This window comes from Chamaea fasciata, unplaced genomic scaffold (assembly GCF_029207755.1).
Source record: "Chamaea fasciata isolate MVZ Bird 193981 ecotype frontalis unplaced genomic scaffold, bChaFas1.0.hap1 SCAF_2, whole genome shotgun sequence".
Classification (NCBI taxonomy): Eukaryota; Metazoa; Chordata; class Aves; order Passeriformes; family Sylviidae; genus Chamaea; species Chamaea fasciata.
The window spans coordinates 62,969,524-62,996,461 of NW_027094087.1; positions in this window are offsets into that span (position 1 = coordinate 62,969,524).

Sequence of the window (26,938 nt, forward strand, 5' to 3'; positions counted from 1 at the left end):
TTGCCTCTATCTGCTCTATGTTGAAAGTCAAATTCTAAGTTACCTACTGTTGATATGTTTTCCAAATATGCCCTTTATTCTTCTCTCCCTTTATGTTTCCCCATCTTGCCCAGTTCAGCTCCTGAGCCAGTCTGAACTGGGGGAATTCTGTTCTCAGTTCCTGCCTTTTGGATCATAATTCTGTCTTCTTTACTGCACCATTAAAGTTACTGTATTATTTCTGCCTTGTGGCTTATCTGACCTGGTGTTCTCCTTCTAGTGTCCCCTGTGGACATTTAAAAAAGAACCATTATGAAATAAGATTATCACTATTGAAAATTTTATTCCTAGTCTCATTCAGTTAGTCTTGATGTAACTTCTGATAAATTCAAGAGGAACAAAATACAGTCTTGCATCATCTTTTTCATATTGTATGAAGTTTCTGTGTCTCTGGGGTGCTCCCAAACACAGAAGCATAGTATAGCATTATGTTTTCTTTAGTCTTTGTGTTCAAGGTCTTGATAAGTCTTTTTCTTCTCCCCTTTGTCAGTGCATCAGACCATATACTATAGGTAATTTTTGTAGGCATAGCTGTGTCCACCAGAGCTGAAAAAAACTCTTAGATTTCTTTTATGGTGGGGAAATTTTGCAGATTTTTTTCTCTCTAATACAGTTTAAGAAAAGATGATTCTATGATTCTGATAAATTTTTAAGAGTAGTAATTTTCCTTCAGAGAAACATGTTTGTAAAATAAAAAAACCCTAATTTTTGTTTTTCATTGTAAGTTGTTGATACTGCATCTATATAATTGTTCTATATGCAGTCAAATGCATTTTAAAATGAAATTATATTGAATTTTTAGACATATCAAGGTATTCATGATACTACTCTTGTGCTTCAATTGCTGTGACTTCGCACATTAAACATCTGTCTTTGGCATTACCCTAATGCTCTCCCTCTCCCTAGTGCTCACTAATGCATGTGTCCCTTCTTTCCTTTGTTTTACACCAGACCACAGCAAATCCTGGTGTTTGTTTGTTTGTTTGTTTGTTTGTTTTCTTTTTTACTAAAATACCAGATACATTATTTGTGTTGTACAAATAAGTCAGTGTAATGACCAGAATGAGTGAGGGACAAGAATACATGTAGTGCAATAGCCTGTGTAAAAAACAGAGTCCCAGTACACCCAGAACCATTTGAAAGCCTGACAATAAACAATTTTTGTAATGTTGCTGCATTCAGGACAGCTATTCTATATGTTTGCTCTACAGGAAATCATGCACATGAAAATGTTAACTTATAGAATCATAAAATCACAAAACAGTTTGGGCTGGAAGGGAACTTTAAAGGTCATTTAGTCCAACCCCCCTGCAATGAGCCTGGACATCTTCAAATAGATAAGGTTGATCAGAGCCCCATCCAACCTGACCTTATGCAATATTTATCTGAAGAATGTGCAGAATCTTTTTTTTTTTTCTTCTTTGTACATTATTCTTTATTATGGATTTAAATATCACTATATGAAAAATTTATTTTTGCTATTATGGTAACAAAAGTTTAAGAATGTTTTTGTTTCATTGCACTTTCTATGAAGATGTGATATTTATGCTTTAAGCTAGTATTGCCAAAATAACCCAACCACTTCATGCCAGATTTAGCAAGTTACAACCATGGAAATTCAGGATGTAACAAAATAGACTTTCCTACTTTACAAGAAATTTCATTGTTTTAGAACAATTTCAATTACAACTTTTAAATATTTATTTCATTGATACAGGATGGTTCTTGTAAATTTATTGGGCAAGAAAGTGTTATTCCCCTTATATCCCAGTCAGTTTCTTCCAAACCTACCATTTCTGTCCATCCAGCCTAGCTTACAAACATGGACTCATTGTAGGTCAATTTGTGTATTTTGCTTTAAGCTTGGGACTCTATTGATAGTCTCCTACATAGAATGAGGGTGTTGACCTTAATCTTTTCTGTAGGTATGACACCAATATCAAAAGGGTTAATTTGTTGTTACTTTAAAAGTGAGTGTGAACTTAGCCTATCCAGTTTTGGTTTTGTTTTAGGTTTTTTTTTTTTTTTTTTTTTTTTTTTTTTTTTTTTTAATTTTTTTTTTTTAGTTTTTTTTTTAGTTTTTTTTGTTTGTTTGTTTGTTTGTTTTTGTTTTTTTTTGTTTTTTTTTTTAAGTCTGAATTCCTATAAATATTCTTAGCATTAAATATGAAATATGTGGCTGCCTTGGAAGATACTTCATTTCTGTGTTTGATTAGAAAGTCTTTTCTGTTTACAGTTTTCCTGAGTTTTCTTGAGTGCTCAATTATACTGAATATATATTGAGCCTAGTACATGTTAAAAAATCCACCAAATTCTGTGCTGTTACTCTATTTTCAACACAGCTTAATTTTGCCCCTTGGCTCATGTATTCTTACAGGCTTTCTGTAAAAAGTAGCCTAACTCTTTTGCTTCTAGTGTAAGATTTATCTGCCCTGGTTTTGGCATTTTTAAAAGAAAAAAAAATAAATCTCTCTAACCTGCCCTATTCTTTCTTTATAGTCAATGAAGAGAAGTGGATACCTCAAGGGAATGATTCTTCTTATACTAAGATTGGTATCTAGGATAGGTCAGATGTATTGCTCTTTGGTGGTGCCAATTTCTTTCTAGTTACTATCAAGGGAACTTAAAGTGACTGGCTCAGTCTTATGACTATAACTTTTGGAAGTCTGAAGTTTTGTGACATAAATTGTACTTTCTTATGATAACATTGTCTGAGGATGTGAATAATTAATTATCTTCAGAAAATATTACCTTGAAGACAATAGTGTTTTGACTGAGACACAAAATGTATAAGATAGTTCAGTGCACATATATTTGAAAGTTTTGTGCTGCTCTGTAAGAACCTTGGGAGATTTGTTGAAACATCTGATTACCTGTACTTCTGGACACATGTAACCAGGATTTTATGCAGAAATGTAAAGTTTTAAAATATATTAATGGAATTAACCTCATTTCATGTTAGAAATCTACAGTGGAGACATCTATATGTGTTGTAGCCTTTGTAGGCTCCTTTTCTCATCAAGAGATAGAAACAAGACCTTTCAAGGTACAATACCTCTGACCCATTTTAGATGCTCATTTTAAAACAAGTTGAACAATGATTCAAAAGTTTCTGGTTTTCTCCACTGATTTTAAAGCAAGACTGGTGAGTGGGATGAATTTAAGTGCAGGTGTCAAACTTATTTCTCTGTTATTCATGGATGGATCACAAGGAGAAAATAGTTTCAAACAGCTCAAAGGGGTCAAAAAGCTGTGCTGTGAAATCTCAAAACTGTTTAGTGGTCCTCAGCTCTTTGGTGTTACATAATGCTAATGTGTTGCTGTGACATCATTTAACAGCTGTGACATTGTACAAATATTTATGGCTCAAATGTGACATTGATTGATAATAAAGTCAACTTCAGCAGTTTAAAACAATTATTCCACACACTGTTACCTATTGCATATTTTTTTAGAAAAACGCTTAGAACTAATTTACAGTGATGGTAGAAAATTAATAATGAGATGCTTAGATGTTTTGTTAATAGCTCAAGATTTTGAATATAGACAAACATCATAATAATGCTTCTATTTATAAAATGATTTTTGCGGTTTTTGCATCTTGGATACTGGAAGGAAATGTTTTGTCCATGAAAGCTTTTTCCTTTTCCAGTGCTGTAGGCATTTCCTTATTCTCTGAGTCGTTGCTATAGTCCTTCCTAAATCTGAGGAATATGTTGCTTTCGTTATTCTGAAATCTTTTACCAGCTTGAAATGGATGAGAACATTGGCACGGTATTGGTTTTTGTTCTTTATTTGAAGTTCATATAGATATATAGATATACTTAGGAATAAAATATTTTCCTTTTTTATCTCTTGCAAGAATACTGCTATGCAGTCCTTTAAGTAATTTTACCTTCTGTTCCCAGATATCTTTCCTTTTACTTTTATATAGTGTTCCCACAACCAATTGCCCAGTCTCTTCAGCTTATACACTTCTCTTTCACAATGCCCTTATTTCTATATTTTTAAGTGATCAACAATTTTAATCATGTCTGTATTTATATGTGTGCTAAGAAAACTCTGTCAAGATAGAAAAATGTCATAAGAAAAATAGATAATAAATACAGCAGTTACTTTATTTATTCTTTTTACAGCAGGACTTGTATATATTTTTTGTGTTTGAGTATTAATTTATGAATATGCTATTAATTTTTTTTCAGGACGGCAAAGCAACCTTGCTTTTCATAGTCTACAAATTGCTGCATCTAGGCTCTAGTGATGCAATGAATAACAATAATGTGACACTAAGAGAGAATATGGTCTAGGGTCACTTGTGAGGTCCAGTGTCACTCACTAAATGAAAGTGATTGAGAATCTGTTAAAGAGGGTGATATATGACAGCCCAACATTTCTCCACTTTCCTAACTTTTAGGAAAAAAAAATGCCAAGAGACAAGAAAAGATTTTCCATGATACAAAATAATGTGGAGAGGATTATATAAACCACTGAGTGATTTTTATTTTTACTCCCTCTTTGTTATTTTTATCACTCCACTGGAGCTTGACAAACAAGTCACAAAAAAATTACATGACCAGGAATCTGTGGAAAATGCAATCAAATATTTTCTTATTTTTGCTTGGAGAAATATTAGGCCACCAGGTAGAATGAAATTGAAGGATAGGAGAGTAATTTTTTGTCCATTTGTACATATTACTTTCTTTTTGTATACCTGTAGATTAAGAAACAACTGATAGGCTGCAAATTAGGTTGCATCTAAAAAGAGTGAACATCACAAAAACTGCCGCCATATGTGGATATGTATCCCCAAAGCACACAGTTCATCACTTGTTTACTCTAGTTTTATGCCTTAAATTTGAATTGAAAAATCTCATAGCTGGGCACATGTGCACACGAGAAGTGGCCCTAGGGAGTGATGTGAGAAGCACTCTCCTCTGCTACACCATGACTTAGGCTGGTGACACAGGCACCTCAGACAAGCCTGGCCTCACAGCCAGGTTTACATCACTCCTGAAGTGCACACAGAGCATGGACCTTCTCTGGAGAGCAGCAGCTATGGGCACTTCCACTGAAATGCAGGGCCAGAGGAAAGGTGTCCCTTTCCTCTTTACTCAGCCAAACAGCTTACAGTTCAGACAACTTACAGTTTAGGTAGGAAATGAGAAACTTATTGTCAGTCTTTTTCCCTGCTTAGTATTTATACCCAGGCCTTTCTCCTGCTCCAATTTTCTGGTATGGTAAGAGCCCCAGCAGTTTGCCTTTTCATGGATTTTTTCTGCTGTTGCACTCATCAAAGTACAAAATGATGTGGAAAGCTGGACTCTGCAGATGACTGAATGGTTGCTGATAAAAAGAGATCAGCTTTCAAATTCTTAGGCCTTGAGCTGTTTATGCATTTCACACTGCGTGGTGATTAGAAAATCAGAAGCAGGCTGGTAAGGACCCAGATCCCGATTTCTTCCACACCCAGAACCTAAATGCCAAGTGATGTTTCTCTCTTGTTCTCACTTGCCACAAGTCTTGTATTCCTTTTCATGTACTCAAACAGCTACACATGAAAGCCAATCTTTGCACTCAACCAAACCAAAATGTGTATGAATTTCTTCCAGGTGAGTTTCAAACCCAGCACAGATCCCTTACTGGGCAGGTCCACGTAGTCACTAGGGCAGTGTGTATAGACAGAGACTGTCATGAACACCTACTCTTTAACAAATACAAGCCTGCTCAGCTAAGCCTCCAAAGTGTTAGGAATGGGCCTAACCTGTGATTCTAGATTGACAGAGGTATCTTTGCTCTGAGAAGTGACTTCTGCATCCAGAAGTATGTATGGAGTGTTACCTATTGAACTAGTTTTGTGGAGCTCCTTTATGATTGCAAAATGGTTTTGTAGATCCTCTTTCTCAGGCTGTATTTAGTCATTTCAGAGCAGTCTGAGAAGGTGCTTAAGTCAGGATCTGTGAGCCACCTGGTTAAAGCATGCTGTCTGTATCTGGCATGAGGTGAGATCAGTAGGGTCAGGTCATCATGTTCACAGGATCATAGAATATGCTGAATTGGAAGGGATCACTGAGCGCAACTTTTAGCCCTGCATAAGATATCCAAAGAGTCACACGGTGTGCCTGAGAGCACTGTCCAAACATCTTGAACTCTGTCAGGCTTGGCGCTGTGACTGTTTCCCTGGGAAACCTCTTCCAATGTCCAGCCACCCTTTGGGTGAAGAACCTTTTCCTGATATCCAATCTAAACCTCCCCTGACACAGCTTCAGACCATTCAGTGTGGTCCTGTCACTGGTCACCACAAAGAGATCTGCATCTGCCCCTCCTGTTCCCCTCATGAGGAAGCTGTAACTGCAATGAGATCTCTCCCCTGTTTCCTCTTCCCTGGGCTTAACAGACCAAGTGACCTCAGCTACTCCTCAAATAACTTCCCCTCAAGGCCCTTCACCATCCTTGTTTCCCTCCTTTGGACACTCTCTAATAGCTTTATATCTTTCTTACGTTGTGGTGCCCAAAACTGCCCCCAGCACTGGAAGTGAGGCCACCCCAGCTCAGAGCAGAGTGGGACAATACCCTCCCTTGCCCAGCAGGCCATGCTGTGGCTGATGTTCCCCAGGAGAGGGTTGGCCCTCCTGGCTGTCAGGGGACTGCTGGGTCATGTTCAACTTGCCATCAGCCAGGATCCTGCTGGTCATAGATGTTGTATAAGTACTAACCAGCATTGCACTGCTAAGTACTTTACATTCCTCTCAGCAATTCTACCTCCTTTCTATCTTTCCAGCACTGACACCTCAAGGGGTACAAGCACAAATTTCCCAAAGAGGATAAGCACTCAAATAATACTGGGATTCATGTCAACCATAATTATTTAATGTATATATATATATATATATATATATGCATGTATGTATGTATTTGTGTCCAGTGACTCCTCAATCTATTAATTATGATTGCAGTACATTTCTAGAACTCAGTATAGTCTGCTGCACCATCCGTAATTGAGTTAAAGGAAAATAAAAGTGGGGTTTTTTTACTTTATCAACTTCATAATAATACAGGGTTTATTTGACCTCACTGCAGCAGAATTTCTAATTCTGAAATAAAAAGTGAAAAGTCAGGGATCTTAAATTTTGTGTTAATAGATCTTAATGAATCACCCTGAAATAGCTGGCTCAAACAAGTCAGAACACTGTCAGCCATCTCAGTTTGCCAAGAATCCATTTCTCTTCTAAGAGATAAATGAGGTTCCTCAGTGTGGAGAATGCAGAGTGCTAGTGTTATGCCCTTTCATTTTGGAGTTGATTTATTCCAGTTGTGATGAAAGGTCACAAATTTCAGTGTTCCTTTTTTGTTTTCTTCAATTCTTACAAATGGAATTTTCTAGAGTGAAGATAATATGATATCTGAGAGTACATTTTGTGTCAGTCAGTTCTCCTACCATTATCTTTGTGATTCAAATGACCATTAATTAGATATATTTCAATTTTTTTTTCATTAATAATATCTATATTCTAAAGTCCCATCTAGTGTCTAGTGAGTTAATACAAAACTTCTGGATCACTGCAGGGTATTTTGAATCGATCCCTGTATTACCTATCACCCCTAATGTTTTTCAACATGTCCCTTGTATGTTGACCTTATCGTGTCAATGAATTCCTAGGGAAAAAGAGACTGAGTCAATAAGTGTCTGTCTGCCAGCCAGGTGACATTGGCTGGTATGACATTGTATTCTGCAAATGCCAGTCGGTCTTAACTTTGGAACAAAATCAAATTCAAATGCTAGTTGATAATTAAAACTTTCAATGAGTTCTGTTGGAATGCCACATAAGGAAGAACTTATTTGGAATACATAATCAAGTTGTATTCTTTATCCTGCAAAATGGAATTATAGATTGTGATAATGAAGATGATAGGAGATAGGTTATAAAACCAGTTTCAGAGCTATGAAAGAAAGGAGATCAAAAGGATCATGTGAAAATATTCTACATTATGGTCTTATTTAACTTATATTTTGCTTATTTAACTTATTTAACCAGCAGAAGAAAGGACTGTGGTAGAAAACCCCAGAAGTGAAGGACTAATAGAATTTCAAAAATCTCTTTATTATATTAAAAAAATCTGGCTTCATCTAACACTAAGGCTTAGTGTTAGATAAACCTTGTGAGACATAATAGTCCTCAGAATGGTGGGGCAAAAGAAGATTCTGTAGGAAAAAAAGTAAGGTGGAAAATTTCCACTTCCATCTTAAACAAATGTTAAGGTTTGCCTAAAGTACAGAATCCCCTGATATGGTATTGTCTTCAGGATACCTAGATTCATTCTTATTTGTGATTCTAGATATCTTGAAATGAATTATTTCTTGAGCTGTTTTGTTTTGAAGTCTATAAATGAGAGATAATGGAAATTGCAAATATAATGTTTTTATGCATTTTTGGTCAAGATATGAGAAGAACGCAATAAAAACTAACAGCCACAGTGCTGAAACTATGACTTTTCCGCTACAGGTTGTAGATCCAGTGAATAAAGGAAGAGATAATCAAATGGCACAGATCTCTTAAGTATGGTGGCAATACTTCAGAGAACTATTTTCCAAAATTAACATTGACTTGCTGGTTTGGCTACGTATATCATTGGAAATACATTCTAAAGCTTACTTCAACAATTTTTGTTCAGGTTAAGATTGTTCTTTCTGTTCAGTTCACTGACTTTACTCAATTCAGTTCTTCCTCAGTTTAACTTAACTTCTGACTTTGAGACTGTCTAGTTCCTTCCCAGCTTTTTCTTCTTTAGGTTAAAAAAATGAAAACCACTTTTTTTGTCATAAGATATACCATTTAGGTATTTGATCATCCTTGATTTTTGTCTTTCAGACTACCACCAAATAGTCCACCTTTTTGAGGTATGGTACAGAAATCTTACTGCTCCTAGCCAGGGTTGGATTTGTCTTTGTGTTTGTTCAATATCAATGTAGTTCTTGTTACTACACCAAACAAAGGACAAGTAATAAGACAATTTACTAAGGTCACTGTTAGTGAAACTTGTGCAACTCTTGCTGAAAATATTTCCTTTTCTCAACTCTTTCTAATAACGCTGAAGAATAGAGTTAATTTATGAATTTTCAGAAATAAGGCCCAAATTCTAACATCATTCTAACATCATCCTCTATTAGAACAAGGAAAGCCTTACAACTTTTTTGGTTCATTATATGAGAAAACCAAAATCTGTTTCATGCAAGTGAAGTCAAAATCCAGCATTTTAACTGGAACTGTGCCCTTTACTATAATATTCATAGCTTTTTATTATTTTAATAGAATTCCTTCTGTTAGAATTTGGCTTAAAAATGTAAGTTATTTAACAGATATAATTAGGTTGCTAAGCATTAACAGTTAATTATCATGTTAATAAACAGTTATTACTCTCGTTCTATACTGAACCATGCCAAAGCAGCATTATTATGCATGCATTGCTCTTAGGCAACGTAATTGTCCTTAAAGGAAATCATTACAATTTAAATGAAATTGGGAGCTACTAGTTAGGGAAGGCTGTAGGGCATGCACAATACATACTAAGCAAGGAACTGTAATTTCCCCAAATGACATTTTTTCAGTAATTTCACATCACAGGGTTATCTGTGTTTAGTTAAGAGGAAAACAGTTCATTTTTGCCTTGTAATTTTACAAGGGCAATATTTAACCAAGGACAAGTCAGTCCCTAAAAGGAAGGCAATGCAGAGTCACTGCATCTTAATTTTTAATATGGTTAATAAACTATTACCATGACCACTATGACCAGGATTTAAACCTTGTCTTATTTCAGACTATATTCTAAGGAATGGATTTGCTGTGGCACTAGCATGTGCTGCCCAAGCAATGTGAAGCACAGACTGAAGGCTAGAAACACCCCAAATATCATTCAATGTAAAATATATCTCTGTACAGAAATAACTCTCTTTTTGCTGACTGGAGTTTTGCTTGCTTTTGCATGCTCTTTGTGTTTAGCAGATACACTAAGGACTTGTTCTTGTCTATGACATTTTTTTGTCATATGAAGGTTAATTGTTTGACTTAATCTTTTTGACATCTGTTAAAATACAGGGAATTTGAACATTAGTTTCTGGTATTTTCTTAGACTGCTAACTAATTAATGTTTTACACTGCCATAAACATTTCCTTAGTTTAAGTAAATGACTCACATTTACAAAAAGGTTATATCATGCGTGGGTGCTAAGGATTTTTCAGATGAATTAGTCAAAAACTCAAGACTAACTTTAATAATAAGAGTTATTTGATAAATGTGACACACAGCAAATGATGTAGCTCATGAAGTACTGTAACAGAAAACAATTCCTTGCCTGTCAGAAACAAGACATTAAAACTTTTGGGTTTTTTCTTGCAAAACAAGTGCCAAAATAGCTAAGCAATTTTTTCTAACCCATATTAGAAACAAAAGTGTACCTTATGTTTGATTTTTCATACAGTTTGAACTCTTTTCCTTTCAAATATTTTAGGCTAAATTAAAAGTGACTTATCAATATCCAGTTGAATTGTGCCAATATAAAAACAGAGCAATGAAAAAGATCAAGTCCAATGCACACAAATTGAAACCAGGCATCTTTGAAAAGAATCTCTTTGTCCTGTCTTTAATATGAGTTTTTAAAGGTGAAATTCTTCCTTCCTTGTCCCCAGTTTCAACCAGGAATACTGCTTTGAGTCCTTGACATAAACAAGAACAGTCTGACCTCCTTTCTGCTGCTACTACCTGCATCACAAGAATAAGCTCATGTGACTTTCTGAATCCATACTTATGTTGCTTTTAAGAAACATTAAAATAACTTTTTTAGTATTGAGAACTTCTGTCGGTGGCATTCATTACTTCCAGCTTTATCGGCATTTGAAGCCTATGATTTACTGCTAGAATCTGAATGTGTGACCTTACATAACAGTCTCACCATTCCTGGGTTTTAACTTGTCCAATTGGATTGCCTGTAAGTGAAGGTCATCAAGGCTGTCAGGAAGGGGTTATGGCATTGCCACGGTTGGCATGAGGTAGGGAGTAAAAAATTATGATTAGACATGTGCCACTGCCAAAAAAGCCAGATGAATTGGGTTTGTCATTGGATTCAGCTCACTGCTCTGATATAGACAATAGGCTCCTGGCTCTAGAGTTACAATTGCTCTGATACTCATTGTGCTACCAAAATACTTTAGGGACTTATGGACAACATGTGCAGTTCACAGCACATGTTCTGAGGCATTTTTGGTAATGTCAGGCCCCCACACTCCCATTTAATTACAAAATTCCCGGCCTGGAGATAAATTCAGAGGTTGTTGTTTGCTTAAAATTTGAAGATAAACCAAAGAGCTGGGCAGTAAAATCTAGCCATGTACCTAAATACTGCTAGAGCTACTTGATGGGATTTGATCCAAAGTTTTATTCCAGAAGCAATACCGCATTTTTTTCGTTCCTTAGGAGCATGTATGACTCATGTGCATCTGTTTACAGTCTCCCACTTGATGTTACAATGTCTTTAGACTGAATGAGATGGCAGTACTATAAGACAATGTTCAGGTAAGTTGAGAATGCTTCATTTGAAGCCAGAAAACAATATATGGAACCTTGCCAAATAAGAACCAATAATTTTGCTTGATCCTCTGGAAGGACAAGAGGTCATCTTGTGCAAAATGCAGGCTATCAATACTGGCCAATAAGCTATGGGAGACACAAGGAAGGATGGGTGATGAATAATAGCTGAAAAGGAAAAGCTTTTCATGATAGCAAGACAATGATTGTTGTCAAAACATCCTGAGGTGGTAATGTTCACAAATAATATTCGTCTATTATTTGCCATTAGGATCAATCTTCCCCTCCCATTATTTTAACTTCCAGGTCAATTTTTACATTCAGTATTTCCTGCTCTTTCTAAAGAGAAAATTATTGCAAAAGAAACAAGATTTATTGCTTATCAGACCTAGCGAGTCAAGATAATTTCCCCCAGTTTTTCAGACAGAGATTGACCTAGCATTTCTATTTGATTTACCAGAAACACACCTAACTAAATAACCCTAAAAGAAGTATTTTATAATGACAAAAGGTAACATTAGTAGAAGGGAAGTATTTGTGTGGAACAGCATAACCTTGTTTTCTTTGGAGGAATGTTGCAGTGCTTCTTGTGTCCTGTAATATTGCATCACAGTAATAATTGGGACAGTATTAACAGACTTGCATAGGAGTAGCTGCATGAAGATTGTACATAATCAATTATTCTTTGTTTTGGTATTATTAACATGGAGCTTTTTCTTCTCTACAAAAATATGAGTTAAAGGCTCATCTCAGTAATCAGTAACGACTGTTACCAAACAGTTTCCAAAATTCTGAGTGTGAATATACTTATTAACTGCTTTTAGTGGATATAGGTTTAGGCTAAGCTGTGCTGGTCAAAAAACTGTACAGATATATTTCTTTTAACCCCAAGAGTTAGTGAAGAAAAATACTACCAACAATAAAACTAATTAACATTTCATTAGATGAATGCTATGGGACACTGTATGCACAAATCATCATCTGTGACTTTCCTGAAGAGGTATAAAAGGTAGCAGTATATTAACTCTGAATCCTAGTGATGATTGACTGCAAATATAATGGATTTTCTTCCTTTAAATGTCATCAGGGACACTTAATTTCTTTGAGAAGTAGACATCCTTAATGTAAGTCTAAGCAATACTTCTGTTAAAGCCTCTTTTTTTCTGCATTTGTCTTTGCATAATTTTCTTATAAGACATAAAAGTGATAATATTGATAATATTTCTTTAATCCTAATTGAATTTTTAAATGCTTTTATTTTGCAATCTAATACTTTCTTTTACATTTAGGAGTTTTCTTGTCAGACTAATACTATTATACTTTGTAGTTTTTTCTGCGAAATTTCCATGTAAAGACTGATTTTTCTAGTTCTTTCATTTTGGAATCCTAAAAACTATTCTTCTTTTTAGATAGTTGAATTTCTACTGTATCTGAAGGGAGCCAAATAGTGGAGTTTTTGTGTCAAACCTAAACATCAAAGCTTAGTGGACTTCTAAAAAAAGTCTTTCAATTTTTCCTTCTGAAAGGTGAGAAAGCAGAAAAAAAGGAGAGAGAAACTTTGTATGCCAATGTAGCTGAGACCACAGGATCAGAAAGCAGTTGATTGAAATCTAGTTTCAAACTCCACTAGGACTTAATTGTGAGAGACAGAACTATGCACCTGCTGTGAGCAGGGATTGATGGGCCAGGAGGAGGCCTCACACCTGTTACCTGGTAGAAACTGTCCTCAGACAAAAACCTGGTGACAATGGGGCCTTTCTGGGGAGAACTGATTACTTATAACAATCATTTGTGTTGTAGAACTGATCATATACAATGCTGTAATATATTAACTATCATCGTTAAAATGCATCACATTCTGAATGAAAACAGTGCAACATTTTGCATTTGGAAAGTGAATGAACTAGTTTAGTTAATACTTAGAGACGTATTTTTTGGCCAGTGAATACCACTTTTAACTCCTATATTTCTCCTAAAGTTTTTCCAGGCTTGGAGGACCAGGGTAAAAGAACATGCCATGGAAGCAGTGGAGAATAAACAAGGGGAATGCATGAAAGGGGAGGAGACAAGATTACAAAAACAGTTTCTGTGTGGTACAGAAACTAATGAAACATGGAAACTAAGAAGTTAACCTGAGGAACCAGAACAAGAAGGGGAATTCCAACACATCCCTGTTATAAGAAACATTAGAGAAAACCTTCAAAATTAAATTCTGCATTTATGAAGATTTCTTTCTTTACTTCCTTCCTTCCCTTGCTGCTTAGGTTATAAACTTTTCAGAGCAGCTGGAGGAAATCAGCCCACTGTGTACTTGAATGACTCTCTGGGCAATATAAATGAGTCATCAATGAGTTTAGTGTGCAGCAGGAGAAAGATGATACTGGAGCAAAATGTTCCGGTGTGTATTTGTGTAGTATCTACCATAATGGGTCTCTGCTCCTGACTGAGGCCTCTCGGCATTCCAGTGATGTAAATATTAACTAATAATTATAAAAGGACAAGCACTTTATTTGCATCTATGTTGCCATCTGTTGTGTAGACTGAATCAATATCAAGTACATGTTCAGCTTCATTTACTTTTCTCTAAGCAGTACACTTCATTTGCTGCAAAAAACCTGACAGTTTGAAAAGCTTCTGGTAAATTTTTGGCATTGAAAAACATTGTCACTGTTTTTTAAATCTTCTTGCTAATCAGCAGTAGCTGTAGGCTGGAATTAGAAATATGCATTGATTTAGAGCAACAAAGATGATTGGGGAACAGGAGCATGCCTCTTAAGCTGAGGAAAGACTGAGGAAACTGGGCCTGTTCACCCTCAAGAAGAGATGACTGAGAGCAGACCTCATCGATGTCTATCAGTATCTGAAGTGAAGGTGTCAAGAGGATGGAGTCAGGCCTTTCTCAGTGGTGCCAAGCAATAGGATGAGATGCAATCGGCAGAAGCTGATGCACAAGAAGTTCCACCTGAGTACAAGGAAGTATTTATTTCACTGTGTGGGTGACCATGCACTGAAACAGGTTGTTCAGAGAAGTGGTGGAGTCTCCCTCACTGGAGATATTCAAGAACCATGTGGGTACAGTCCTGTACAGTGTGCTCTAGGATGACCCTGCTTGAGCATGGAGGTTGGACCAGATGATCTACTGTGTTGGCTTCCAATGTGAATCATTCTGTGATACAATTTCTATGTGCTGCCATTAAAATATAAATAATGGTAATTTTCACAGATATTTTTTGCAAAGAAGATGCCAGACCACTTACACAGAAATAGAAGCATTTTTCATAGATGATGTGCTGTAACTAATGTAGATTTTGCTTTCTTTTTTTAACAATATATTAATAAAGTTCAGTGCGCAATAATTATTAGTTTGTTTGGACAGACACAGGAGACCATCAAACTGGCTGTGGCAGTTCGCTAAGCCATTGTCCTTCTCAAACAAGTCCAAAACAGTTCTCACATTTCTTCAGGTACGTGACCTGAATTTTTTCTCCAGATAGTAAAGGTACTGATGCTTTGGGGTCAGAGGGCCACAACAGACTGTGAATGTAGCCAACGTGCTGTACTTGGCTCAGAGAATAGATATCTAACCCTGACCCCCTAATGTGTAGATATGAGTCATAGAATCACAGAATGGTTTGGGTTGCAAGAGATCTTAAACATCGTCTATTTGTAATCCCTCTGCCATGGCTCAACCACCTTCCACCAGAGCAGGTTTCTCTGAGCTGCATCCAACCTGGCCTTGAACACTTCCAGAGATAGCATATCCACAGCTTTCCTAAGAACCTGATCTAATACCACATTACATTCTTGAGTAAAGAATTTCTTCCTAACATCTAATCTAAATCTCTCCTCTCTTCGTTTAAAATAACTCCCTTGTCCTGTCACTATCTACACATGTTAAAAAAAAAAAAAAACAAAAACAAAAACAAAAAAGAAAAAAGAAAAAAGAAAAAAGAAAAAAAAAAAAAAACACAAAAAAAACCCAAAACAAAACAAAAACTGGCCTCCGTGGTCTTAAAATTTTGCACCCATCTATTTCACATTACTATTAGAAAATTAATTAAAACATGACTGATGAACATGATTGAAGACTGGGAAACATTAAATAATGGAAAAAATAATATGTTGCTAGGAAGTTATATGGATGCATCTAAACTTGAAACAAGCAAAGAAACTTGTGTTTTAGTATGCCCAAATGTGTGGTCACAGACTGAATAAACTGGAAAATAAGAAATAATATTCCAGGACTATTAGACTGGGGAAATATAAATTCAATTATCAGAGTATTCATCAGCTATATGTAAACTCCCATTAAGATATGTGAACTGAAAGAACCGCTATGAATATTGCAAATAAAAGCAGAAAAACACAGTTGGTTTTGGGACCTTGCTCTACATTAAGCAATGCTGGAGTGGCTAGTAAAGTGCTGTCTCTTCCAAGTGTTCACATTTCAGAGGAGGGTTGAATAGTGACTACTTCTTGCTTTATATGATAACATCTTCTGAAATATTGTAAAAGCAGAAAGATCTTAGTAATATTCTGTAAATGAAATCACTGTTGACACCAGGTTGTCAGAAAGCTAGAAATGGGTGGAAATGGTTGAATTTTGTGTGCAATTTCCATTATGAATGGTATAGCAAAATTAGACATACTAGAAGGAGTTCAATAGCCATGTATATTTAATTTCTTAATGAGAAATTTCTTTTGACTTGTATGTCTAATTTATCTCTTATAGATTTCCCATCCTATGTGTGTGGTCAGAATTTTTTCTCAAATCATTGGCCGAGTAGGTGCTTTCTAGGGCAACTTCTCATTATTTCCTCATTTAAGATAGACTCATGAAAGGGCAGAGTAGATTTATTGCACTGTAGGGGATGAAATAAATGAATTAATAGACATTTTATATTATTAATTTGTATGAGGGAAGTACAAAAATTATTCATAATTTCCTGTAAATTAGAGACCTTTCCATTAAACTCACTTGGAACACTTTTTACTTGCTGTCATTTTGCTAATGCCTAAAGAAACTGTAAATTGGTGCAATCATGTCAGGAGGCAAGAACATCTAAGTTGTAGGAAGTTTGGATCCCAACTGTATTGTCTTCAGGGTCCTTGGTGTGCAAATTCATACATATTAGCTTTCTCCTGCCTACTTTAGAGGAAATTCACATTTGTGTATCTTTACAAATTATGTTTTTTTTTCTTTTGGTAAAAGGCTTAAACTGGCATAACTTTCTAACATACCACATATAAGAAATTTCAGAGTTTCATACCTCTTAATCATCTTACCGAACTTAGCAGAGGCCATTGGACTCTTCAGACTATTTTGTGATTCAGATGGAATAGATATAAATAAAAGATTTAAGTGACAGTAATTTTTGATTATTTTCAGCCCCTTGAACCCTTTCACAATGAAAATGCAATATTCAGAATTAAACTCTGACAACACAGCTTTCTTCCCTTAGCTAGCTCTCTTGAATTTGCAAGTGTCTGTAAACTATGTACTGAAAAGCACGTAGCTGGAACATAAATTTCAAAAGAAAAAATTCACAATTATATTTTAAAATTTCCACAGATAAAACAAAGCATAAAATAAAGTATGGGAAAATTATCAATTAAAACAGTACTGGTCTCTATTCAACAGAACTTAAGGACAAGTCAGTGAGAGTAAGTATAAGAGAATTTGATTTATCTTAACATGCATTTTTAAAGACTGACCTGTAATTATCATGTAAAGTCTCTTGAATTTCTCTGATAATGGATGAAAAATAGCTATTATCATGATGGAGGATTTTTTTTTCTTATTTTTTCAGTTCACAGCCAAAACAACTCTATGATGAATGAAAGAAAGAAAAATAACTCAAAACTAAAAGGGTAGGTTTTGCCTTCTACTGGTCTTTTGCATTGGTATGGGTATGAATCTTACCCACTGGCAACACAACTGACTGCATTTAATTGTAGCATAATTTATTAAGTGAATTCTTTTGCCAGAATTTTAAGTGTTCTGAGAAGGTTGTTTTTCTAAACCCAGAGAAAATGCAGAAGAATTGGAATTATGTTCACATCTCTAGCTAGAGCAGTTAGCACTGAGAACACCTACAGTCCAGACTTTGGAATGGGGTATTTTATGTTTGTTTGTTTGTTGCCAAGGTGTCCTATTCTGATGTCACATCTTGACAGCCATCATTAAAGATGGACAAGAGGCAAGGAGCATCTGTTGTTTATAAAATACAGTAACTGCAGTAGAGAATGACTTTGGGGACAGCATGAAAAGCAATTATCACTACAGAGATGGCAGAAGGGGAGACCTTGATTCAGATCAGCAGGATAATACTGAGGATACTTAAGCAAAACGCTGCATAATATAGCTATGAATCAAACAAAACACAAATCCAAACCAAATGCAATACCATGCTGCTAGCAGGGAAACAGACAAGCAGTATTTGCCTTGTGAAGAAGAATATGTTATGAAAAAAGAAGTGGTTTTGAGAAAGCTCATGGTTTTTTTTTTTTCTCATTGTAGCTACCACAGGATATATCTAGATTTATGATAAGAAAGGAGATTTTCTACCTGGTCAAACTGTTTGGATTTCCCACTTGATTAGTATAGATGCTAGTGATTACAATTTGAATAAAGCTCATTAAACAAAAGCTTTAGTGAAACTAGGATAAATACAAGTTATTGTAGGATTGACTTTCTGGCTTGACCTCAAACTGTCTCATCACTGTAGATCTGCCCAGAAATTTCTCGACTGTCTGACACTTCTTGCTGTATGTGGACCTGATCCTATCCTGGGCTTGCTGATGATTTCCCTTGGATTTGACCTTGGATGTTCCTGATCCCTATAAACTTGTCTGGAGATTTGGACTCTTGGCTAACCATGCTAATCATCACCAGTTCTGCTGGTCTAAAACCAGGCATTTCTACTTTTGGAGAGTATGGGTATGATAAATTAAAAAAAAAAAAAAAAAAAAAAAAAAGTTAAGAATTCTACTGCAGTGATAACCTGCCTGCAAGTCTCTCAAGAAAAGATATTGAGATAATAAATATATATATTAAAAAAACAAACCATAAAAGACATGACAGGAAAGGGGAACAAAGTCTCAGCACTTCAAAATGGTGAGTATAGCTACCAAAAGGAAACTGAGCAACAGTGAGGGCCTTTGTCAGCACATCATGTGGCAGCAGCAGTAGCTGCCTTCTGTCGGTACAACAGCTTCCAATGAAAGCCTCAGCCCCTCGCCCTTTTACTAACCTTGTGTCCATCAGTTCCACATATTCATACTTAGATTTACCATGAATCTGGCATTGAATTTGGAATTTGAGAAAAACAAATTTTGGGTCCTCTTTATAGATGCTGTTAAAGAAAAATTATGTTAAAACCTAAGTGTTAACAAAAAAAGAAGTCTATGCATGAGCCATTTTTCCTTTTTGGTCAAGCACAGTTGTAACAATTGGATAAATTCAACCTTGTTTGTGCTTGAATGAGTCCATGTGCAAGACAAATGAGTGATTAATGGGTTCAGCATGATGCAAAACTATAATTGGATTGAAAAGTAGTAGATTCTGGTAAACACTGTAACATCTCAATAGTCTGTGGAGAGCTTCATCACGATCATAAAATACTGTAGGAAGGGTTTAAACAGCTGTTTCAATCATTCCTACTGAAACTAGCTTTTGGAGAAAGAATATGCAAAATGCAGTAAAGCACTTTGAATGAAAGGAGGGAGAGCTTTGAGAGCTCTGCCAACGGCCTGTCACATATGCTAGTAAAAATATAGGCCACATTACACCTCTTAAACTACTGCTGCAAGAACTCCTGGCCAAGGAGTGAGGCTGGCCTCTATGCTGCTATAGATAGCTTTTCACAAGTAAGGTGGCTCAGTGTGTACCTGAAGGCATTAGAGAAAAAGAAGGAAAATAAAGAGACATCAGAACTTATGCCAAGACCTTAAAAACTTTCCAGAGGAAACTGGCTCAAGAAAGAAATTGGTATCAGACCTGTTCCTTTTAGTATTGGGTTTTTTGATGTGTGGGGAGAATTAGGTTTAAATTTTCTTTTGATTCAGTTTTCCATTCTAGAAGACTACTTTACCAAACAGAATATAACTATTAAACCTCTTCTAGTTGTACTTAAAATACTTGCAGACATTCTAGTGAAATCCTTCTACTAAAAATCTGTTTATTGCTCAGACAACAAATACAGGACTAAGTAAATTAAAAATTTTTTTATCTTAGGTATTTGAACCAGATACATGACTTCTTTTACATTTATCAATTCATTGAGTTAAAATTTTGTCAAGAAATATAATACTGCTTTTCAAAACACAGTTCAAATGAAGAATTTAAAATCCATGTAATTGAGAGAAAATATGTGGTGAACAGTCAGAGGGAATGAATATAGATGAGAAAATATTAAGATACTTGTGAGCATTTGATACGTGGCAAAGAGGCTAATTGTTATTAAATTGTTCACGGTGAAACACTTGTTCTTCTACACTCACCAAATCACTTTTATTTTGATCTGATCATATGATGCCTACTGCAGTTATTTAATTTTACTGATAAATCCTGAATTAAGTGATGTCTACTTACAAATAGGAATCTTATTTTGCTTGGGGCATGGCCAGAAAGAGGAGACCATCTCTATTTAGCACTAATATGCAGAGACCATATTGCATCAAAAATAACCAACCAACCAACCAAAACAAAAAGAAACTGGAGATTTTTTTTAATTATGAAGGTAATTTTCTACCTAAATTCTTAAAGAATGGATGGAAAGAAGATTTGAATATATATTAGCAAGGCAAGGAGAGAAAATATAGTTACAACATCCTGAAACATTTGAAAGTTAAAAAACAAATGCAGAAAACTCTTTTACATTGGTATAAAACATTGTAAGTGATAATTATCACTATTTTCTTGCATTCCTATTCCCTTTTAAAGTTTGATACCTTCTCTGGCAGGATTAAACTTTGCCTCATGTTATCATGGAGAACAAATCACTTAGTATTTAAGTAAGACTGAACCAAGATGAAATGGATACACATTGAAAGGATAATTAGCTATTACCTATTCCAAGTGCATTTTCCCCAGATACACAGGGGAATACATACTCCTAAATTTCTCTTAGCTTGAATGTTTCCTCTCTGCCCACTGTGAGTACATCTCTGGTGTTATTCAGTTTCAGTTCCAAGCTGCCCCGGTGAACAGGTTCCCTGCCACTGCAGATTGCATGAATTGTAATTCATGATGAAGCTCACAATATTTCAAGCCGCTAACCTGAAAACGTATATAGAATTTTTTTTTTTTTTTAAAGCTGTGGTAAACAAGAGTGAAGCAGGTCTGTTTCCTCCCTTCAATGCTATCCCAACCTATACATACCTTAACCACACACCTTTGAGCAAGCAATAAATGGCCTTACTTACATGCTGTAAAGAGATCACTGTTGAGCAGTGACCAACAGCTCACATTATTCACTTTGCTCTGTGGGGAAAGAAAGAAAAAAAAGAACCAAACAACCATCTTTACACCTTGCCCTTATGAGTTTCAGTAGTGGCCCATCGCTGTTTTCTATGTATTTTGGATATAGCCATTCTGCTATATGTGGACTGAATAATCCAGGAGAGGTTCTCACATTTATGATGGGTGAATGTCCTTGTAACACTGGATTTTTCATCCTGTTGTGGATGACAGATAGTTAATGGCTAGAGAAAGCTTCTGTGCTCTTCATTAGGTCCTCTCTCAAGGATAACTGTGGACAAGGACTATGAAGTTTATTACAGAGTGCAACTATTCTGGAGAAAAGAGTTTGTGCAAACCTTTCTGTTATAATTGTCAACCAACTTTTTCAGTAACTGAAGCCTTTTCAAGGTAATCAGTTACCAATTAATGCTATCTTTCACACATAAACTTGAAAGGAAATTATTCTGGATTTCTTGTGTCACTTTGTTGAACATTATCCCATTCAAGTCATCAAATTTAAATTACTTTTGTTGTCTGGTCTGTGATGAAAGCAAGAATTTCTCATAACACCATCTGTGGGATTTAACTTGATGCTGAGCTGAAACTCAGAGGAAGACATGTAAGGCCCAGATTCAAAGAGGTGCTTGTAACCTCACACTGAATATGAAACATAGCCTATAAACTGTAAATAGGCTGATTTCTTAACATCCTCATATATTTAATATCCATGTAATGCTTTATGCTGGACCATAAAATACTTTATTTTGAAGATCAGCTGTATAAAAATAACATTCAAAACTCAGGAATGGGTCATTACTTCTGAACATTTTGAATTTTCTGAACATTTGCATTTTTTTTTTTCTTTATGATTCTTATAAAAGGTCTTTAACTAGGTCTAGTCTTCTAATAGTTGAAGTTTGCAGTTCAATCTGTCACCTGTTGAAGTAGGCAAGTATGTCTGGGGCAACAACCAGCATCTCATTAAGGAGATTAAATGAAAAATTAGAAATAACCTTTAAAGAAATAAAGACAAGTTTAACATCTTTCTTTCCCTCTGCTCCCCTGACTATAATTCATACTCATTTCCTTAAGGTACCAGTCAGTATTTTATGAGATGTGCCTTGATAGAGAGAAAGGTGTCATGTCAGGTCACCTTTGTTTTCTTCCCATGGCACTTCCTCTGCACCCACTCTCTGCTCTATGTGGCTCAATTAAAATTTATGAGACTCAGCTGTATCAAGAGAAGGCAAACTAGAATCAACTTTCATTTGTAATTTCTGTAACACATTATGTATTCTGAAAACTGTAAGTGGAAGTGTGTGCTGCTGTGAAGGTTTGCCCTCTGTTTAAAGAGTATGACAAGCTTCCTGTCAGAAGCTTAGTCCGACAATCACTGAAATAAACGGGAATGTTATTTTTTATTTAAGCAAATGCATGTTCAGACTTCAGAAATGAAATATAGAGCACCACAGTTCTGTGTCTGACTGTAGAAATGCTTTTTAATCAGCACTGATCCCCAGCTACCTTCTCATCCTTCTTCAGACATAGAATTTCACATTGCATAGTATCACTGTCAGATTCTTTCCTAAGATTCAGTTGTAGTTCAAGCATTTCATCAAAGCTTCAAACCTTTGAATTTACAGTTTTCTTCAGAAGCATGGTGCAGTTGCAGTGATAGGACTGAAAATTTGGGTAAAGGTATTTTCTGGGTGTTAGAGATGAAATGTGTAACCTGTATAACCTGCTGTCCTCTGGAAGTCAAATAATAGTAGGGTCATAGGACGGAAAAGGCCTGGAAATAATCTAGTTCAAGCCCTATGAGCTGTAGGTAAGTGTCCTGTACAAGGTCTACAGAACATCTATTTTAAACGACCTTGTATATCATAGACCACATAACACTTTCTACCATCCTGTGGCAAAGTGAAGATTTATGGCTAAGGATCAAAACTCAAAACTCTCAACCATACAGTGCTTCAGAAAGAAAACAGAATCTCTGTCTGTCTCCAGGATTCCTGCAGTCAGAGGATATCTGAGAGACAAAATCTTCACCTTGGCCTTTTACCCATATATATAATCTACAGCTAGTGTTTCTAATACACAAGATCCTCAGTTAATATTTGTCTTGAAGTGGCTTGTTATTCAGACAGTGTACAAGGAAAGTACTTCCTTTGGATAGAGAAAAAAGTTTCTTTCGCAGGAAAAATTACTTAATGCCTCCCAAATGTGTAAGAAAAGTGAAAAATGGTGGCTCATTTGAAGCAGGGCTTATGTCTTAGTGAGCTTATTAGCTCTCTGAATGAAGAGTTGTCCTCTCTGCATTTCTTGAGTTTCATGTACAGGCACAAAGACCCCAGCAAACTGAAATGCAACTTACTAAACTTCTCATGCCAAACAGCATAAAGTGAAGGATTTAATGATATTTTAATGTCTTTCAAATATACACTATTTTAAAGAATCACAGTTTCTATTTTTAACATTCAGTGCCTTTTGAATGTTTTGCAGGTGGGGATTTTAAAGGAAAGGTAGGGATATTTTTCTGTGTCAGCTTAGAAAATAAAATCTGTGTGCTACAGATCTCAGTTATTAAGTGAATCTGTCATTCTAAATTGATTTGAGATGGATTCTTTTTGCTAGTCCTTTGATAGGAGACAGTAATAATGCAGTAATTGTTTGAAGAAATACGAGTAATATATGTCATATTGATTTAGGAAACTGTTAAAGAAAACAGAAACTTTTTTTTTTAAGTGTTTTTCACATTGATGTGTAGGGCAAGCCCTTAACTGAAAATATGATTGACAGCTGATTAACAAGGAATATCACTCCCTTGGTGTTAAAATGACTAAGCTACAAGAGTCAGACAACTTATTGAATTAGAAAAATAATTTTAAATAAGACTTCAAATCTCTCCACAAAATTCTTTAATGCTACCAGAAACTTGTAGACTAAATCAGCTGATTAATACTGATTCCTCCAGTAGTCTCTTAAGTGTAGACAGCTATAAAAATGTTCAAATGCTGACATTTTATCATTTGCACATGAAGAGAAAGAGTAGGTTGGCAAAAATTGCCCAAAACACCTCCAACTTACAAAAATCTGTAATTATAGGAACATCTCTAAACCTCAAGATTTGTATCTTAACAAGAAAAATAGTATCTTAAAGTCATTGAGAGCTCCTTCCTTATGATACATAAAATATACCAGTTTGAGTTAAAATACAGCTATGGGACTAATCCTGCTAAAAATAATTAAAAAAAAAAAAGAAATTGACACTAATGCTTCCTTATTTAATCTTCATATATAATTTATTCATCATACACTGCAATTGCTAAATCATTTAAGAATAAATTTTCATTTTAAGAGGAGCATCACTGTAGTTAGATCATTATGTATTTCCTAGAAAATGTATTACTCTAGAAAGAAGGAAATTTTTTTAGCTTTCTTATCTTTAATTTTTTGTACTATCTTGTTTTCTCTCTCTTATGTCTAACCTTCATCTTTTAAGCTCTCATTCAGAAAAAGCTTCTAAATTGCTAAGTTTAATCATACATTTAAAGATTATGAGACTGAAAGTTGTGCTTTCTGAATATGGTTAATTATTTTACTGAACTGCCGTTATTTTACAAGTTAAGGACATACAGAACTCTCTATGCTTGCTGTCCTTGGCATAAAAGTCACTCATTATACCTTTCTTGAATCTCTCTGTCAGTATAAGTCTTCTGCAACATAGATGGGCAGACCTTTACCAACTGTTCTCCAGGTAGCATAATTTAAAAAAAACCCCATACGACTAACAAACCACCTATTAGACTTTCTGTGTTTTAGTTTCTGCCTCTGGCAATACTCTTACCTAATTTAAATCAGTAAGAAAGTTGTGTATTTAGTTTAAACTTGACAGCTGTGTGGAATTCAATTCCCAAAGCATTGAGTCAATTGACACTGTAAGTGTTTTGGTATGCCCTGTGGTATGCTTTCAGGCATCTCCAAAGGGGTCCCTTCAGTTGTGTCTGCCAACCCCAGTCTTCACATCTCATTTCCTACAACACTTGAAACAGAGAATCCCCATTTTGAGGAAACTGAAGTTTGCCTCGGCATCTTCAAAGGAGATAAATTGCTTTCTGGAGGTGTTCTCCGCTTTCATGGGATGATTAGAGTTTGGGACTAATACTTTGGAAATTATGACTAAATTTTAGGTGGCTGAAATTAGGTGAAATAATTTTATTTCTATGCCTTACATACATCTGAGTTAATAATCAATCTCGACTCTGAGACATAATTATATGTTCTATATAATTATATATTCTAATAATGCTGAAAATTGTATGAAATACAGTACAGTAAAACCTTCAGTAAGGTATATAAAATATTAATGTGAAGAATTGTGTGTATAATACTATAATCTTTTATTTGAATGCAAGCTGGAGGTAAATTTTAGTCTCCAATTTCTAATGGTTATATTTTATTGCCCAGTTTACAGGCTTATATATATGGCATTTTCTCTAATTCTGTTTCTCAGCCTCTTTTAAGTAAAATGTGAGAAATTAAAGCATGAAATTTACATTAGAAATTATATCAATTACCTGTGATAATAATGTAATTTTTATATACGTATGTTGTAAGAACTTTACAGAGAATATTTCATAAGGTAAAGAAAGAAGAATAGAACAACATAAAATTATATTTTCTTTTAGAAATATTTTTTCCAGTACTTTATGGCACCTATACTTTAACATTATGTTTTTGCAGTAATACCACATTGTGGTTTATTAGTTAGTAGGTGATCACGACCTAAAATTCAAGGTCAATACATGGCGTTTCAGTTATACCTGAAAGCTACCTGACCAAGAGTAAGAGAAAGGAATAATGGAGGATTTGGTACTTTAAAAAAGAATGTCAGAGGTTTCTGATTTTTAGATTTTATTAATTTTATTTTAAAATAATACACTTTTCTGACTTTCAAATTTTTTATTTCTTGCAGAATATTCTAATGAAATCTTTTTCTAAGATAATGGAGAGACATATCTGAAAATGCATATTAATGAATTTTAAGGGATTCCCTTTTTTTTTTTTTTTTAAGTAAGAGAAAACTTAATCTTATATCTCTGTTTATTCCCAAGTTTATTCCCAATTCTGTCTTTTAAAATATTTTCAGGCAGGTAGATGCTGAGACAGTCTGATTTTTCTGAGTACCTGGTAAACAAAAGCTTTCACAGCAGCCCAACTTCTGAGAACCCTTTAAGCTTTACTTCTTCCTTGGCATTGGTAGATTTGTCTAGTTCTGTAAAAATCATAAACTACTCAGTCTTCAGTGAAGACAGAAGAATAAACTACATTTGCTTTTTCTACAACATGCTGTTTTGGGGATATGCTGTTCTGAAATACATTAGGATAATGTAAAATGCAAATTACTACTGATTTTCCAGCATTTTCACAAATGCCTTGTCCAATTACCCTCAAACTTTCTAAGGGAAAAAAGAAGTCATCTTCTTTTAGAATACCACACAAGAGAAATTTCTAATAGAACAGTCTGAAGTTAAAATTAGATGTAAGGGCTTAATTGAGCTTATAATGGAAGGTATTACTACTTTAGCCATGGAATGACTACCACAGCTCCGTAATACCGTCTATTTTAGAAAATCATAAAGCTTTGGAGACAGACTGCCTGACAGATTGTTTGGGAATGGAGGGCAAAAGTACTAGCCGAGAAAGGTCTGTGTTTATCACCATGCTGATATTGCCATATATTATATATTATATATTAGGAAAAAACCCTTCTGCTGACTAACTAAACATTGCCCACGTTTGTGTTGAAAATCAAGAAAGCCAAGTACTTTGGGGACTGTGTTTACAGAAGTCAGATGA